The 15,800-nt window shown below is 34.7% G+C and overlaps 1 pseudogene; it reads left to right on the top strand.

The window, feature by feature from the left end:
- The first annotated feature begins 994 nt into the window (after positions 1-994).
- Positions 995-15,800, top strand: part of LOC127705540 (collagen alpha-1(XII) chain-like) — a 65,606-nt pseudogene continuing 50,800 nt past the window's right edge.

Genomic DNA, 15,800 nt, shown 5'->3' with positions numbered 1-15,800 from the left:
CGGTCTACATCTCGAGTCTTTTAAAGCATAAGTGGGATAGAATTTTTTTTGGGGGGGGGGGGGGGGGGGAAGGGGCAAGAAAATTTATAATTTCACCTGATAAAACCATTTCGTACCTCATGGAAGATATTCATGTCTGTCATCTCCAATCGTATGAAAGATTAATTATATACGTATGCAATGGAAGATTATTTTCAGAAAATTATCAATAAGTTCCCTGTTATTTCGAGTTATTTGATTGGTTACATCCAGAGTTGCAAATTTTTATGCAAACATGCGTTCCTTCCTGAGTGAATGTCAAAGTATTGGTGCGGCTTGTGTAGATTTTGAATCACCTGTGACGAAAGTCGTAGTATCCGAGGCATAGGTACATGTATTACAAGAATAGATTAACAAAGGCCAGATGGGAAAGGCGCAAAATTGTGGCAGGGATAAACACGTTTTGTGTGATCTCAACCCGCCCCCTATACCTCTAACCAATGTAGAATAAACAAACACACAGCGAAACGCACAGTAAAACTCAGTTCAAAAGAAGTCCGATTCCGATGTTAAAATATGTAACAAAAGAATATAAGCAAGATGACAAATGAACAGCGTTATAGGTTGATTGTGAACTGTACAGACAAGTTTTATAGATTTTTGAAAGACATTGTATTTATAATAAATGATATTTTGGATTTTTTTTTCTTTTCTTTGGTCAGTAAATTGTTTGAAGAATTTTGTGGTTCATTTCTTATTTTTTTAAGCCAAACGTCAACTATATTTCATGTAAAGTGTACCACCTCAAAACAACCTATCCAAATTATACTCATTTTAAAGATTTATTTTGCTTGATTTTAATAAGTAATAATAATGAACGTCTAGATATTCATATTTAAAGATAAATAGTGTCTTTATAGTCGTTAAAGATAAACTATATAAGAATTAACAAATAAAAATGACATAAAATTTTAAAGAACCGATTTCTTTGCAGGTAGAACAAGCTTTATGAGCAATGGACTACTTAGAGAAGTTAAGACTGGCAACTGAGGATAATAATGATATAGAGGTCCAGAAAATAAGAGTGGAAAAAATTAAAGAAATCACAGTTACAGGGTTTTATAAAAATTGCCCTCTTGATCATTATGAAAAAGACAGTTCATCACAAGCATTGCTACCAACCGATCTGGACCCAGCCATAGCTAACTGTTTTGCTATCAAAGCTACTGGTAATGGAATTGTCTATACCGTTATGTTTCTAAAATGAACATGTTGCTGATAGAATATGCCTTCTATTAGCATTAGAGTTATACCAGAAGATAAAACTATATGCCAACCTTACACCGCTTGAAGAAGTAGCAAGGCATCCTGAAACAGTCAATAGGAATCTTGACCATCTGTTTACCGGTTTACCACAAGATAAATTATTGAAAATCTATGACGTGGCTAAAACCATGGAAGATACCATAATGTACGAAGCACTACCAACATGCCATACTGGAAATTTGGCAGGGAAGATAAACATAATGGCCCAACAAATGTTTTTAACGTCTCAATTCATTCTGTTTTCACAGATGCCTGTAGAAGTACTCGACCACTTCTGCATAGGAAAATAGATCCAATCAACATGACCAACCAAACCTGCATCAGCGAAACTGACTATGTAGAAGTAGATACTCTTGGAACAAGAGATGGAAATTTAGTTGCATGGTGGTAGATAGTTGTTTGTTTACAGTTTAGTGTTTTTATTTATTCATTTTGGTGTATACATCCTATCAAGACATTGTAGGATGTTAAATTGTAATATTCCTGAGTGACATGTCGAAAGAGTGGAAGCTTAAACTACATAAAAACTTTATTGCAAATAGGAACTACTACACACAATTATTGAATTTTGATATTAGTATATATAAATATGTGTGACTGAATTCAGTCATAGACTTGAATTTAAAATTTGTTTTGTATATTGTATAGATATTTCTACTGTACAAACCCATGTACCTTTTGAATTATGGTACCGGTGACTGAATTCAGTCAAGATTTTCATTATTGTTAACATTAATATGTGTATTTAAAACCAATTTGGAATAAATTATCTATACTAAAATCTATTTTTGAAAAAAGAATATGATTCTTGATGTTTGTAAATTGACTGAATTCAGTCAACAGTTTTCCAATGTACTACTTTCAAAACTGTACCCCTTAGAGCATTTAATTGTTGTGTGGGGTATTACACACACCCAACTACTACCAATCTCTAATTTTAAACGTATTATCCATTGAATATTGCAAAGGTATTTCATTTAATTAAGATGGAAGTTCCAGTGCATGTTTGATATATAAATAGACAAGATGACTGAATTCAGTCATCACTTTGGAGTCACATATGCAGTTTTTATTCTTACAGATGACTTGGACAAAATAAATTTCATCAAAAGTTAATCATAATTTAAAAGTTCGAATAAAAAGTTATACCGTTCATATGTATATGCTTATTCTCATTTATTTTGTTTTTGAACATGCTAAATAAATTATTGTTGAAATGTTTTCTCTGGCTTATTTCATATGTTGCTAGTCCTATTTGAATAAAATAGTATATTCAGCATGTGGAAGCAAGTACCCAATGTGATTTTATTTTGCCAAAAAGGGACCGAAATCTTCATGTTTTCCTATAGACTAAAAAAATTGTATATTTACATTTGTCATCTTGCACTTCTTACAAAATAGCTGCATATACCTAAGGATACACTTTGTATCAACAGCTGTCAAATTCTTTTAAGATGTGGAGAAAAATCAGTTGTCTAAATTTTAAGGAGGTGTTATTAAGCAGAATCTTGCTAACTCTCCATATTTGACAAATCAGAATATTGACAAGTTGAATCAGAAGGTGTTAAAAAGCAAAGGAACAGCGCTTGTATTGCTGTTCTTCATCTCAAAGTCAAGTAGTATCATGGCTGTCATAATGGCATTAAAAAAAGTTTTTTTATTTAGATATGTCCTATTTTCGGTGCAAAATATAGTTAGCATGCATTTTGTGTCCGGGGATACATGGACACGTATGTATGGCTTCACCAACAAGAGTACAAATATAAACAGCGTTATATCTATATATAAACAATCAATAATAGTGGATACAGTTACCCAGTGCTATTTCTTATATAAAACTTAGGATTCAGGCGGACACAGCTGGACACAACGTTATTTCTATATAAAATATATAAAAACTAGTGACTACAGACGGACACAAGTGGACACAACGTAATATCTATATAAAACTTATAGAATCTGCTGGCTTCAGGCGGACACAGCTGGACACAGTGCTATTTCTATATAAAACTTAAAGATATAGGGGGAGATAGGCGGACACAAGTGGACACAACGTAATATCTATATAATACTTATAGAATCTGCTGGCTACAGGCGGACACAGCTGGACACAGTGCAATTCCTTTATAAAAATTATAAAAAATGGGGATACAGGCGGACACAAGTGGACACAACGTAATTTCTATATAAAACTTATAGAATCTGCTGGCTACAGGCGGACACATTGCTATTCCTTTATAAGAATTATTAAAACTGGGGATACAGGCGGACACAAGTGAACACAACGTAATTACTATATAAAACTTATAGAATCTGGTGGCTACAGGCGGACACAGCTGGACACAGTGCTATTCCTTTATAAAAATTATAAAAACTGGGGATACAGGCGGACACAAGTGGACACAACGTAATTTCTATATAAAACTTATAGAATCTGCTGACTACAGTCGGACACAGCTGGACACAGTGCTATTTCTATATAAAACTTTATGAAATGGGGGGATACAGGCGGACACAAGTGGACACAACGTAATTTCTATATAAAACGTAGAATATGCTGGCTACAGGCGGACACAGCTGGACACAGTGCTATTTCTATATAAAAATTACAGAAACAGGGGCTACAGGCGGACACAAGTAGAAACAACGTAATTTCTATATCAAAATTATAGAATCTGCTGGCTACAGGCGGACACAGCTGGACACAGTGCTATTCCTTTATAAAAATTATAAAAACTGGGGATACAGGCGGACACAAGTGGACACAGCGTAATTTCTATATAAAACTTATAGAATCTGCTGGCTACAGGCGGACACAGCTGGACACAGTGCTATTTCTATATAAAACTTTATGAAATAGGGGGATACAGGCGGACACAAGTGGACACAACTTAATTTCTATATAAAACATAGAATGTGCTGGCTACAGGCGGACACAGCTGGATACAGTGCTATTTCTATATAAAAATTACAGAAACAGGGGGCTACAGGCGGACACAAGTGGACGCAACGTAATTTCCATATGAAACTTATAGAATCTGCTGGCTACAGGCGGACACAGCTGGACACAGTGCTATTTCTATATAAAACTTTATGAAATAGGGGGATACAGGCGGACACAAGTGGACACAACTTAATTTCTATATAAAACATAGAATGTGCTGGCTACAGGCGGACACAGCTGGATACAGTGATATTTCTATATAAAAATTACAGAAACAGGGGCCTACAAGCGAACACAAGTGGACACAACGTAATTTCTATATAAAACTTAATGATATAGGGGGAGATAGGCATTCACAAGTGGACACAACGTAATATCTAAATAAAACTTATAGAATCTGCTGGCTACAGGCGGACACAGCTGGACACAGTGCAATTCCTTTATAAAAATTATAAAAACTGGGGATACAGGCGGACACAAGTGGACACAACGTAATTTCTACATAAAACTTATAGAATTTGCTGGCTACAGGCGGACACAGCTGGACATAGTGCTATTCCTTTATAAAAATTATAAAAACTGGGGATACAGGCTGACACAAGTGGACACAACGTAATTTCCATATAAAACTTATAGAATCTGGTGGCTACAGGCGGACACAGCTGGACATAGTGCTATTCCTTTATAAAAATTATAAAAACTGGGGATACAGGCGGACACAAGTGGACACAACGTAATTTCCATATAAAACTTATAGAATCTGCTGGCTACAGGCGGACACAGCTGGACATAGTGCTATTCCTTTATAAAAATTATAAAAACTGGGGATACAGGCGGACACAAGTGGACACAACGTAATTTCTATATAAAACTTATAGAATCTGCTGGCTACAGGCGGACACAGCTGGACAGAGTGCTATTTCTATATAAAACTTTATGAAATAGGGGATACAGGCGAACACAAGTGGACACAACGTTATTTCTGTATAAAACGTATAGAATCTGCTGGCTACAGGCGGACACAGCTGGACACAGTGCTATTTCTATATAAAAATTACAGAAACAGGGGGCTACAGGCGGACACAAGTGGACGCAACGTAATTTCCATATGAAACTTATAGAATCTGCTGGCTACAGGCGGACACAGCTGGACACAGTGCTATTTCTATATAAAACTTAAGGAAACAGGGGCTACCGACGGACACAAGTGGACACAACGTAATTTCTATATAAAACTTATAGAATCTGCTGGCTACAGGCGGACACAGCTGGACACAGTGCAATTCCTTTATAAAAATTATAAAAACTGGGGATACAGGCGGACACAAGTGGACACAACGTAATTTCTATAAAAAATTACTAAAAAAATCATGTCCATGAGTAGTATGATCTATGGTGCCATATTCCTAAATTTAAAATGATTTCCAAAATTCTAGATAATGATTGAATTTAAACTCACTTTGGAATAAAATAGAACACCAAGAACACTTTCTATTGAATTGTTAGCTTAATCATTAATCAAGACTCGATTTGTTCAATTTACTTTCCACTGAAAATTCCAATTGTATATAAATTTCAAATGAACACAAAATACTTTATTTACTAATATAAACCCTACAACTACGGAACGTGTTAATTTTAAAACAGTCATTAGAATTGAGAACAGAAGTATCTTAGTGTGTACATGTGTCATACGGTATTCTTTGTTATATGTAACTGTAACTAGCTGTTATATTTGTTTATGTCACAAACTTTTGATTAATGCCAAAAAAAAAATTATTATTATTATAATTTTTATAATTAATTGATTGATTAGTGTTAAACGTCCAGTGATCAATATTTCAGCTACTAGTATATTCAGGACGAGAACTTGTTAACAAGCAATGAACCAAAACGAGGAAAGGAATGGAGGTTACAATGGATATGGTCGGAAAATTTAGGTTTGCACCGGGCCACTCGTGAATAGCTTCATTTAAAGGGTTCCTTAAATTTATAGAGAATCTTATAATGTGGATGTGGTAAATGCAATATCTAATTTGTAGTTGTCGAGTTTTGTCCCTTTAGTTATTTTTTTCCAGTCCTTTAAAGTCATATGAAACTTCAAATTAAAAAAAAATTATGCATATGTTTTTTATAACTAAATGGCTAGTTTTTTATTATAAAACTTATGTACATATAATTTTTTCTCAAGAAAATTCTATGATTTGTCCAAATTTAGAAGAAGTTTACTTTTTTTTAATTGCTTGCTTTCAGCAAACAATTCGCCGACTTGTTCAGTTCCGTATGCAGCGTGACCTTTCTCGTAAAAATCCGGTATTCGCAATACGAAAGTGCGAATGGAAAACCAAACGTAAACATCGCTCCGTCATCAAGATAAACTATATCTTATTGTACCTGTTATACACGTGCTTACCTGAATATCCATGCTTCTTTGTTGATTGTTTACAAACGGGTGATAATCGTTAAATTTCGGCTGCAAAACACGACCATTAATTAGCTGCCATATCTTCACAACAACACTGACCGATTGAAATATTTTTTGACGATTATACGAAATGTTTGCGAAAAAAATGATAAAACCGTGCACAGAAGACTAAGTTTATGATATATGTATGCATTGGTTCAAGAATTGGATTGACATTATTTTTCACCGGTCACTCGTTTCATATGACTTTAATTACATCACTTTTCTTGTAATTCGAATCGTTTTCATAACAGCGTGACAACCGCCATACTTATGTCGGTAATAATACAAAATCATTTACCTTTAACTTGTTTGTCATCGGCTATCGATAACAGTGATTTTACGTTCACTCAGTCTGTCGGAAACCTTCCAAAGGGGATTTAAATAGAATAAAAGATTCAAGTTTATGCATGTGCACGGAAAAAAAAGTTCAAGATTTCCAATATTTAAATCAACACATAAGGTTTAGTCATATGCTAGTTATTCGTATTATTTGAGTTAGGCATCTAGAACCTTTGGCTACCCCATAGTTTAAATGTCTATAACACGTACGATATGACAACTGAGTGTTACAGACTAACTTTCACCTAATCTGACCCAGTCAATTGATAACCTAGGCGCCCAAAGAAATGGTCTTGTCCACGCTGTTATGAAAATGGTTCTATGTAGCTTCTATATAGTTAACGGGCTTATACGGTCCAGATGGAAGCACTTTCAAATCAAATCTAAAGCACAAATGTTTAATTTCCAAGCGAACTAAGCACTAAATTATATTTGATATGTGAAATTTGAGCGACAGCCATTATGAGGATACCATTTTTGTCGTTGTGTTGTTCATTAAGCTATAGGGGCTCTTCACATGTAACTTAACAATGGTTGACAATGATTGGCATATTTTTTACTACGAAAGTCGTGCGGGTCACATTGGCGAATTGATATGTTAATCTTTATTGTCATATAAACAAATAAAAACATGTTTGTGATAAATACAAGTGGACGTGGCCGGGTACTTATACATCCCACAACAAAAAGACACTAAGTACAGATCTGAGAGTACTTGCAGTTACTGACAGCTAGTTCAACGAGCTTGTTTGTTTTCATTATCAGACAGGAATTCTTTCTAGTCAAGAATACGTCTGCCTTTTATAACATGTCTTTGCGTACCCTTTCAGTAGACTTTAAAGACGTTTTTTTTATGTCGTAGTGGTCAAAAACGTCTGCTGCTGTGTGCCCTAGAGCAAAACATTGAGACATATTTTTATAATGGTCAGCTGTAAGGTAACCGAATGTTTAACTTTTCTTACAATCGATACATTGAACCAATAGAAGTGCAGTAGAGACTTTATTTTCGAGTTGCTTCACCACCAAATCAGACTTGCATGCTTTTCTCGTGTACCTTAATCGTGAAAAGGAGAAACTTGAAAAGGACAAACAGGTTTAGACAGCACATTTTCTACTGTAGCGCCATGTCTGCAGTTTGCAAAAAACCAATGCACGTCTGAATACGAGTTCTAGATTTTTGCAGATTATTTCGCCCCGATTTACATTTTAATAAGGCTTGTTTTTTTTAAGTCATATTTCCAAACGTCTTCACTTTTAGACTTTGATATTGGAATTTAAAACTCCTTGATTGGCCTTCATGAAGAGTACTAGTTATGAAATGTTAAGACATATTAAAGCATTCCTTGACTGCATGAACATGCATTCCGGATGAGATATTGATAAGACGTGGAGGAGGGGATTCGACATCAAACATGTCAAAGGGATAAGTCATGATTTCATTCAGATGGTTCACAATGGCAATAAAATGTTTTTCGCCTCTTGTCATTTATGTTGGTCGGTTGTCATCATGTTAACTTGCATTATTAGCAGCAATACTACCTCTTAGCATAGCACCACTAAGGGATGCTAGGACATATCTGGTAAGTGTAAATCTAGTTAGTGCTGACTCTTGATTTTTTTATTCACACAATGCCACCTGATACCTTTTAATCTTTTAAAATGTTTTTTTTGCTGTTGCCATGTCGGTCCACATACCGTTAAAATGTCCCAGAGTCTGTATAAAAGCAAAATCGCCACCTGTAAATGCTGATTGAATTGTCTCTGGAAGTTAAAGCATTTCGAGTATGCAATAGTTGCTGTAAAACTTTTTTGTTTCCCATATTCTTTTGAAATTTTTGTTATCCAATTGAATTAACTAATTAAATTGTTGTTTGTAGTGAGGAGGAACAGTTGAACTGATGAACTTTGAACTGATGAACTTGGAAACATCTGAAAGGTATACATAAGAAAAACAGACCACCTAGAATAAGAAAAGAGAAAGATTAACTCATAGAGTAAAGGGTAAAAACAGACCACATAGAATAAGGAAAGAGAAAGATTAACTCATAGAGTAAACGGTAAAAACAGACCACATAGAATAAGGAAAGAGAAAGATTAACTCATAGAGTAAAGGGTAAAAACAGACCACATAGAATAAGGAAAGAGAAAGATTAACTCATAGTGTAAAGGGTAGACGAAACTATCAACACTTTGAAATTAACAAGAGCAATAATCAACATAACAGCTGCTTCATCACCATCTCAGAAGTTAGGTCTCTAACTGACTCAACTGATGAACTTATAACAAGCTTAACAGATTATCAGCATAGTTGAACAATGAACACTTCAAGGACAAAATATTCTTGGCAATGAAAATATATGACTGAAATTAACATACCAGCTGCTTCATTAAAAACTTAGAGGTTAAAGCTGACTCAACTGATCAACATGGAACAAACGTTAACATATTAACAGCATAGTAATCTTGATTTGTTTGGTCTTTAACCTCTGTTCCTGTATAAAGGATAAAATCTTTGAGTAAAAATGGTCTGAATAATGCTTTAAAATCTATCTACTTTGAATTTTGTACAAATTCAATATGGAAAAACATATCATGGAATAAAATAAAACAATTTCCCTACCTACCTACCCATACCCTGAAAACCTCAGTCGGGAAGGGGAAACAAAGATATTTTTAATGATGGCCTAATATTCTTGTCAATTAAAATATATGACTGAAATTTCATAATTGTATATGGTCAGTGGGAGAGAGAGAAAGATGTAGAATGGTCAGAGTGGGAGAGAGAGAAAGATGTAGAATGGTCAGAGTGGGAGAGGGAAAACACTTAAGATGATGAGTGGGGAGAAATAAAGAACAATTATTGCAACTGGTAAATTTGTCTTCAACCAAACTCATGGCTTGTGTTGATGTGTCTACCTTAGACATCTGATATTTTTATTATCTAGAGCTCTGTTTAAAAAAAAAAAATGTAAAAAATAATATGAAAACAAAATTTAAACAGTTATAGATAATAAACATTAAGGGTGGTGTAAAAAGTGGGCATATTTTAAATTTTCTTTTTTTCACCAATGTATTTATGAAATTTAAAACTTTAAAGTCAAAATGTTTAATTGGACGTACAATTGTTTTGATTTTAGATATTTGGAGACAAAACCTATTCTTCTCCATTTATTACACACTAAAAGTGTCATTAATTGGCAATATTCTTATTTTGGTTGTCTTTGCTTATACCTCTAACCTTAGACATCCAATATTTTTATTATCTAGAGCTCTGTATTCAATATTTATAATTTATCCGGTAGTGTCCGTGTGTCCGGCTACAAAATGTATGTCAACTATTTTTTGCACCGGAACCTTGCCACTAATGGATCCGTCAGATCCGTCCAATCAGTCAAATATTTTTACTATAAGTCTGACGGATTGGTGGCGTGAGTTTGACGCGAACTTGACTGATCGGTGACTGATCGATGACCGCTGACTGATCGCTAAAATAGTAACGCCTAAGGTTGCAAGTACATGTACTAAATGCAACAGGTCAACTATATTTGATTTATAGACTGATTTAAGGTGTACATGTCTGTCTGCCAGGGTTCATCTGACCTTGACCTCATTTTTTATGGTTCCTTAGTCAATGTTAAGTTTTAATGTTTTTTTCTGTTTATCAGATATTTGGTGTATGAAATGATTGCATCAACGGTCTGACAGGGTCATCTGACCTTGACTTCATTTATATGATTCATTGGTCATGTTCTATTTTTGTCGTTAGGTCTGTTTCCCAGATACTATAAGCAATAGGCAAACTATATTTAGTGTGTGGAATGATTATAAGATGGACATGTCTGTCTGACAGGGTTCATCGTACCTTGACCTCATTTCATGGTGTATTAGTCAATGTTAACCTTGTTTCTAATAAAGAGTTCCATTTGTTTTGTTTAATTTCAACTGGATATCAGCCTGTAAATACTTCATTACAAACAAAATATTGTAAAATACATAACTCTCATGAAAATAATTTATTTATTTCAATGTTTGCTAGTATTTTGTTTATGGTATTATTCCAACAAACATGTTTGACTTGACAACATGAACAGAGTTCAGGGAAACTAAATTTTTGCCTGTTGTTCAGTGGTTGTCGTTTGTTGGTGTGGTTCATAAAGTGTTTCTCGTTTCTCGTTTTTTATATAGTTTAGACCGTTGGTTTTCCTGTTTGAATTGTTTTACACTAGTCTTTTGGGGGCCCTTTATAGCTTGCTGTTCGGTGTGAGCCAAGGCTCCGTGTTGAAGGCCGTACTTTGACCTATAATTGTTTACTTTTTACACATTGAGACTTGGATTGAAAGTTCTGAAAGTCTTATCTATAAATACATAACCACACAAACTAAAGTAGTTCGTATTACAATTTATTTGTTGCACCAGACGTCAGTTTAGACAACAATATTTCTCCAACATGAGACTGTTGACATTAAAGTTTAGATATGATCACCACGGCCATGTTATAAAAGGGGATCTTAATATCCTTCAAGACAGAGAGGTTATACACTATCTGGAATTAAGGATGAAAATATCGCCACTACCAAAAATAAATTGGAAATGGTGTTGCTAGGTAACTAAAGATGGTGTTTTTTTTTATCCTATTGTAAAGTATGGTGTCAGTGGAGAAATTTACTAAAAATCACTTGATCTTAATTTCAATAAAAAATGAATACAACACGTTATAAATTCCATGCGTCCGAAGCGTTTTTCTGGATTTACCTTCATCAGAAACGCTCAAAGCCGAATATTTGAAAGCCAAGGATGTATAAGAATCGAAATAGTTAAAGAGCTATAAGACCAAAAGGACCATAGAAAATAGTCAAATTCAATAATGGTCAACTTTGCCTGAGGGAGTTGAAAAAATGCATGCATAATGTAGATATTCGCATATCACATTTCGAAAATAAGCACATTTAGAACTTATTACATACATCCAGTTTTATAGGATAAGACACAACGTTTAAGTTACCGTAAAGTGTTTAGTCTAGTGCTTAGGCGACAAAGCATCCAACAATATAAAAGCGATTGGACGTAAACAATATACTACAGATTGCACTGCTGAATTATTCCCGCCTTGTAACAGATAAAAATGATAGTCCCGTCTGCAAAAATGCTTCTCCCCTTTTAGAAAATAAAAAATGCCGTGCGCTTTCTATTTTCTAGTGTTCGGCAGTTTGTTTATGAAACTGTTGAGTTATTTACACTATCTATACTTATTTTCCTACTAATATACATCTTGATGTGCACCATTGCTTTCGAAATATGCATAGTGTTGCTGTAAGTGATAGTGAGAATGCCGGGTAATTTGTAATAGTATTTGTTAAGTTTCTTTGCCCGATAAAATTTATTTATATTGTATCTTTCGGTAATTATGAGGACGTCTTAGTTGATGATTTGAACCAACTTATTTTATCAAATCCACCAATTCGATTTTCGCTGACATATATTATATATTTCCCAGTGGCGGATCCAGAACTTTTCATAAGGGGGTCCCGCTGACTGACCTAAGGGGGGGGGGGGGGGGGGGGGGGGGGGGCGCTCCAGTCATGCTTCAGTGATTCCCTATATAATCAACCAAATTAATCAACCAAATTTTTCCCACGAAAGGGGGCCCCCCTGGATCCGCCTATGTTTCCTACATGCTTTACAATATATAAAAGAACAGGAGAAAGATAAAATATGCCAGTTGCATTTTTTAAAAATTTTTCTACCGATTGACTGGATTAACCATAAAATAGGCCTAACCTTAACCCCTAACCCTATATATAAGCCTAACCGACGAGTCAGAACCAAATTTTAAGTTGAGTATGCCTCGTGCAGCTGCATCCAATAGGGTTTGTGTCCATTAATATGAATTCATGTTGAACACTTAGTTTGAAGTTGTCTGTCTTTTTCTATTGTTGTATTTTCTGATTACTCTCAAACGCGTACCTTAGCTACCATATTAAAATGGAAAACTCTAGATAAATGTCAATTGTACAGTAATGTCACGGTAAACATAATTCAATATAAGCACCTTTGTTATTAAAAAAATCAATTAGACCTTCCGTTATGACTTTTGAATGGTTTTCCTTTTTTTTTTTCATTCGCACATTTTACATTTTACTTCTTGTTGAAGACCGTAAGCGACAAAAAGATGTCGTCACTCTTTGTCCAGGATGGTTATCTGTTACTGTATAATGTATCGGTCACATGTGATCTTCTGAAAGTTTAGGCAGTGGGTATCTTGTAAATATTCATAAGTTCGACCAAATAAATTTATTTAATGAACATCTTCATTGTTTTATGGTATTGTATTAAAGAAGAAAAACACAGTACAAATACAAAAATTACTAAACAAACAGATATACAGACAGATACTTAAGTATTTTTATCGAATGATAACTCAATGCCAAAAAATAGAGCACACTACGAGAGTATCGATGGGGGACCTTCATTTCTGTATTCTTTAATTTTTTCGCTCATTATTCTTCTTCTTCTTCTTCTTCCAAGTAAGGAACCGAATTCATATTGAATGTGTATTGTCCCGCGAAAACTTTGCGCAGTGCCGGGCAAGGCACAAGTCTTCTCAAGGTTATTTACATTTAAAACGTTCGCCAATTTACAATTAAAATTATGTACACGCTATGCTGTTTACTTCCTTCCAGATCCTGCTTTCAGAGCAGCTCTGAATCCCTCTATCGAGTCAGTCGATGTTGTTTTAGCTGGAAGTTGATTCCAATCCCTGATGGTCTTTGGGAAGAATGACTGTCCATAGGTGTCGGTTTTTGTTCTTTCTTGGTAGAAGCGGCCTATACCTCTGGTCCGGCTGTCGTTGGGTATTAGGTATTGTTGTCTATCTATATCGATTAGCCCGTGCTGGATTTTAAATAGCATACATAGTCTGTTGGTTTTCCTACGTTCTTCCAGGCTTTCCCACTGTAATTGTTTAACCATGTGTGTTACACAGCCAGGTGTTCGGTCTGAGTAGTTATTATGAAAAAATCTTGCTGCTCTTTTTTGAACTTGTTCTAATGATTTGGTCTTTTTTTTGGCTCGATGGATCCCAAACTGTGCAGGCATATTCCACTTAAGGTCTTACCATGGCTGTATATGCTGCTGCTTTTACTGGTTTTGTGCAGTCTTTCAGATTTCTTCGGATAAATCCCAATGTTTTATTTCCTTTGCCTACAATATTATCAATGTGTCTTTCCCAGGATAGGTTGTTGCTGATAGTTACGCCTAAGTATTTGCTTGCATCAACATTGTCTAGTATGTGTCCGTGGAGTTTATATGATGTATCTCTCACTTCTTTGTTCTTCTGCGTTATTCTGATAACTATGCATTTTTTGGCGTTAAAACTCATTTGCCATTTATTCTCCCATTCTTCCAATGATGTTAAGTCTTTTTGCAAAAGGTCGCTGTCTGCCTGGTTGTTATTCTTTATCTTTTAAAAATAATGGCTATTCTGTAATTACTTGATAACTGTATTCTGGACATTGTTCTTTTCTGTAATCAGTATATTTTTACCCAATTCTTTAATTTTTGCAGTTATTCTTTATATTTAAGCGCCCCATTATTCTCTATTCTTTATTTTTTTTTTGCCCATTTTTCTCTATTCTTTTTTTTTTTTTTTTTGCCCATTTTTCTCTATTCTTTATTGTTTTTGCCCATTATTCTCTATTCTGTAAACCTCATCCATACCCTCCATTATTTCATTCATGTCTACCGAATGAACTGACATAACTAAATTTTCTACTAAATCATCGTAAACTTCATTTGTGTCATCCAACATAAAAAAACTCTGCTATATTCGACGGCAAATTGAAAATTATGATTTATTGTTTCTTTTACATAATATCTCTAGAAGAAGTCCAGATTCATTTTTTTTTTACTCTTCACCAGAAGATATTCTGGGGCTGTACAGAAGAGATCAATAAAACACGCCACATAAAATGCGCCGATCACGAAGAACGAAAACAACCCATCAGGCCCCTCATTTTGAGTACAATTTATAGAAGTTTCTATCCCCTTGAAAAAAATATGAGTCCAACTTAAAAACTTTCAGGCAGTCATAAAGTATTTTTTATATACAACTTTACCACCAGATTTTTTTAAAACCCTTTTCTAGTTTTTGTAGAGCCTGTGACTTTTGTCGCAGAAAGCTCGACATAGGGATAGTGATCCGGCGGCGGCGGCGGCGTTAGCTAACTTCGTAAAAGCTTTATATTTTAGAAGGTGGAAGGTCTGGATGCTTCATACTTTGTATATGGATTCCTCATGTTACGAAGTTTCCGTCAGTCACATGTCCAATGTCCTTGACCTCATTTTCATGGTTCAGTGACTACTTGAAAAAAAAAAGTTAACATATTTTGTAATGTTAAATTCTCTCTTATTATAAGTAATAGAATGACTATATTTGGTATGTGCGTACCTTGCAAGGTCCTCATGCCCGTCAGACAGTTTTCACTTGACCTTGACCTCATTTCATAGATCAGTGAACAAGGTTAAATTTTGGTGGTCAAGTCCATATCTCAGATACTATAAGCAATAGGTCTAGTATAATCGGTGTATGGAAGGACTGTAAGGTGTACATGTCCAACTGCCAGGTGCCATCTGACCTTGACCTCATTTTCATGGTTCAGTGGTTATAGTTAAGTTTTTGTGTTTTGGTCTGTTTTTCTTATACTGTATGCAATAGGTCTACTATATTTGGGTTTATGGAATGATTGT

Source organism: Mytilus californianus, unplaced genomic scaffold, assembly GCF_021869535.1.
Source record: "Mytilus californianus isolate M0D057914Y unplaced genomic scaffold, xbMytCali1.0.p SCAF_6, whole genome shotgun sequence".
NCBI lineage: Eukaryota > Metazoa > Mollusca > Bivalvia > Mytilida > Mytilidae > Mytilus > Mytilus californianus.
The sequence above is the reverse complement of the archived record's forward strand: the minus strand, read 5'-3'. Positions and strand labels throughout refer to the sequence as shown.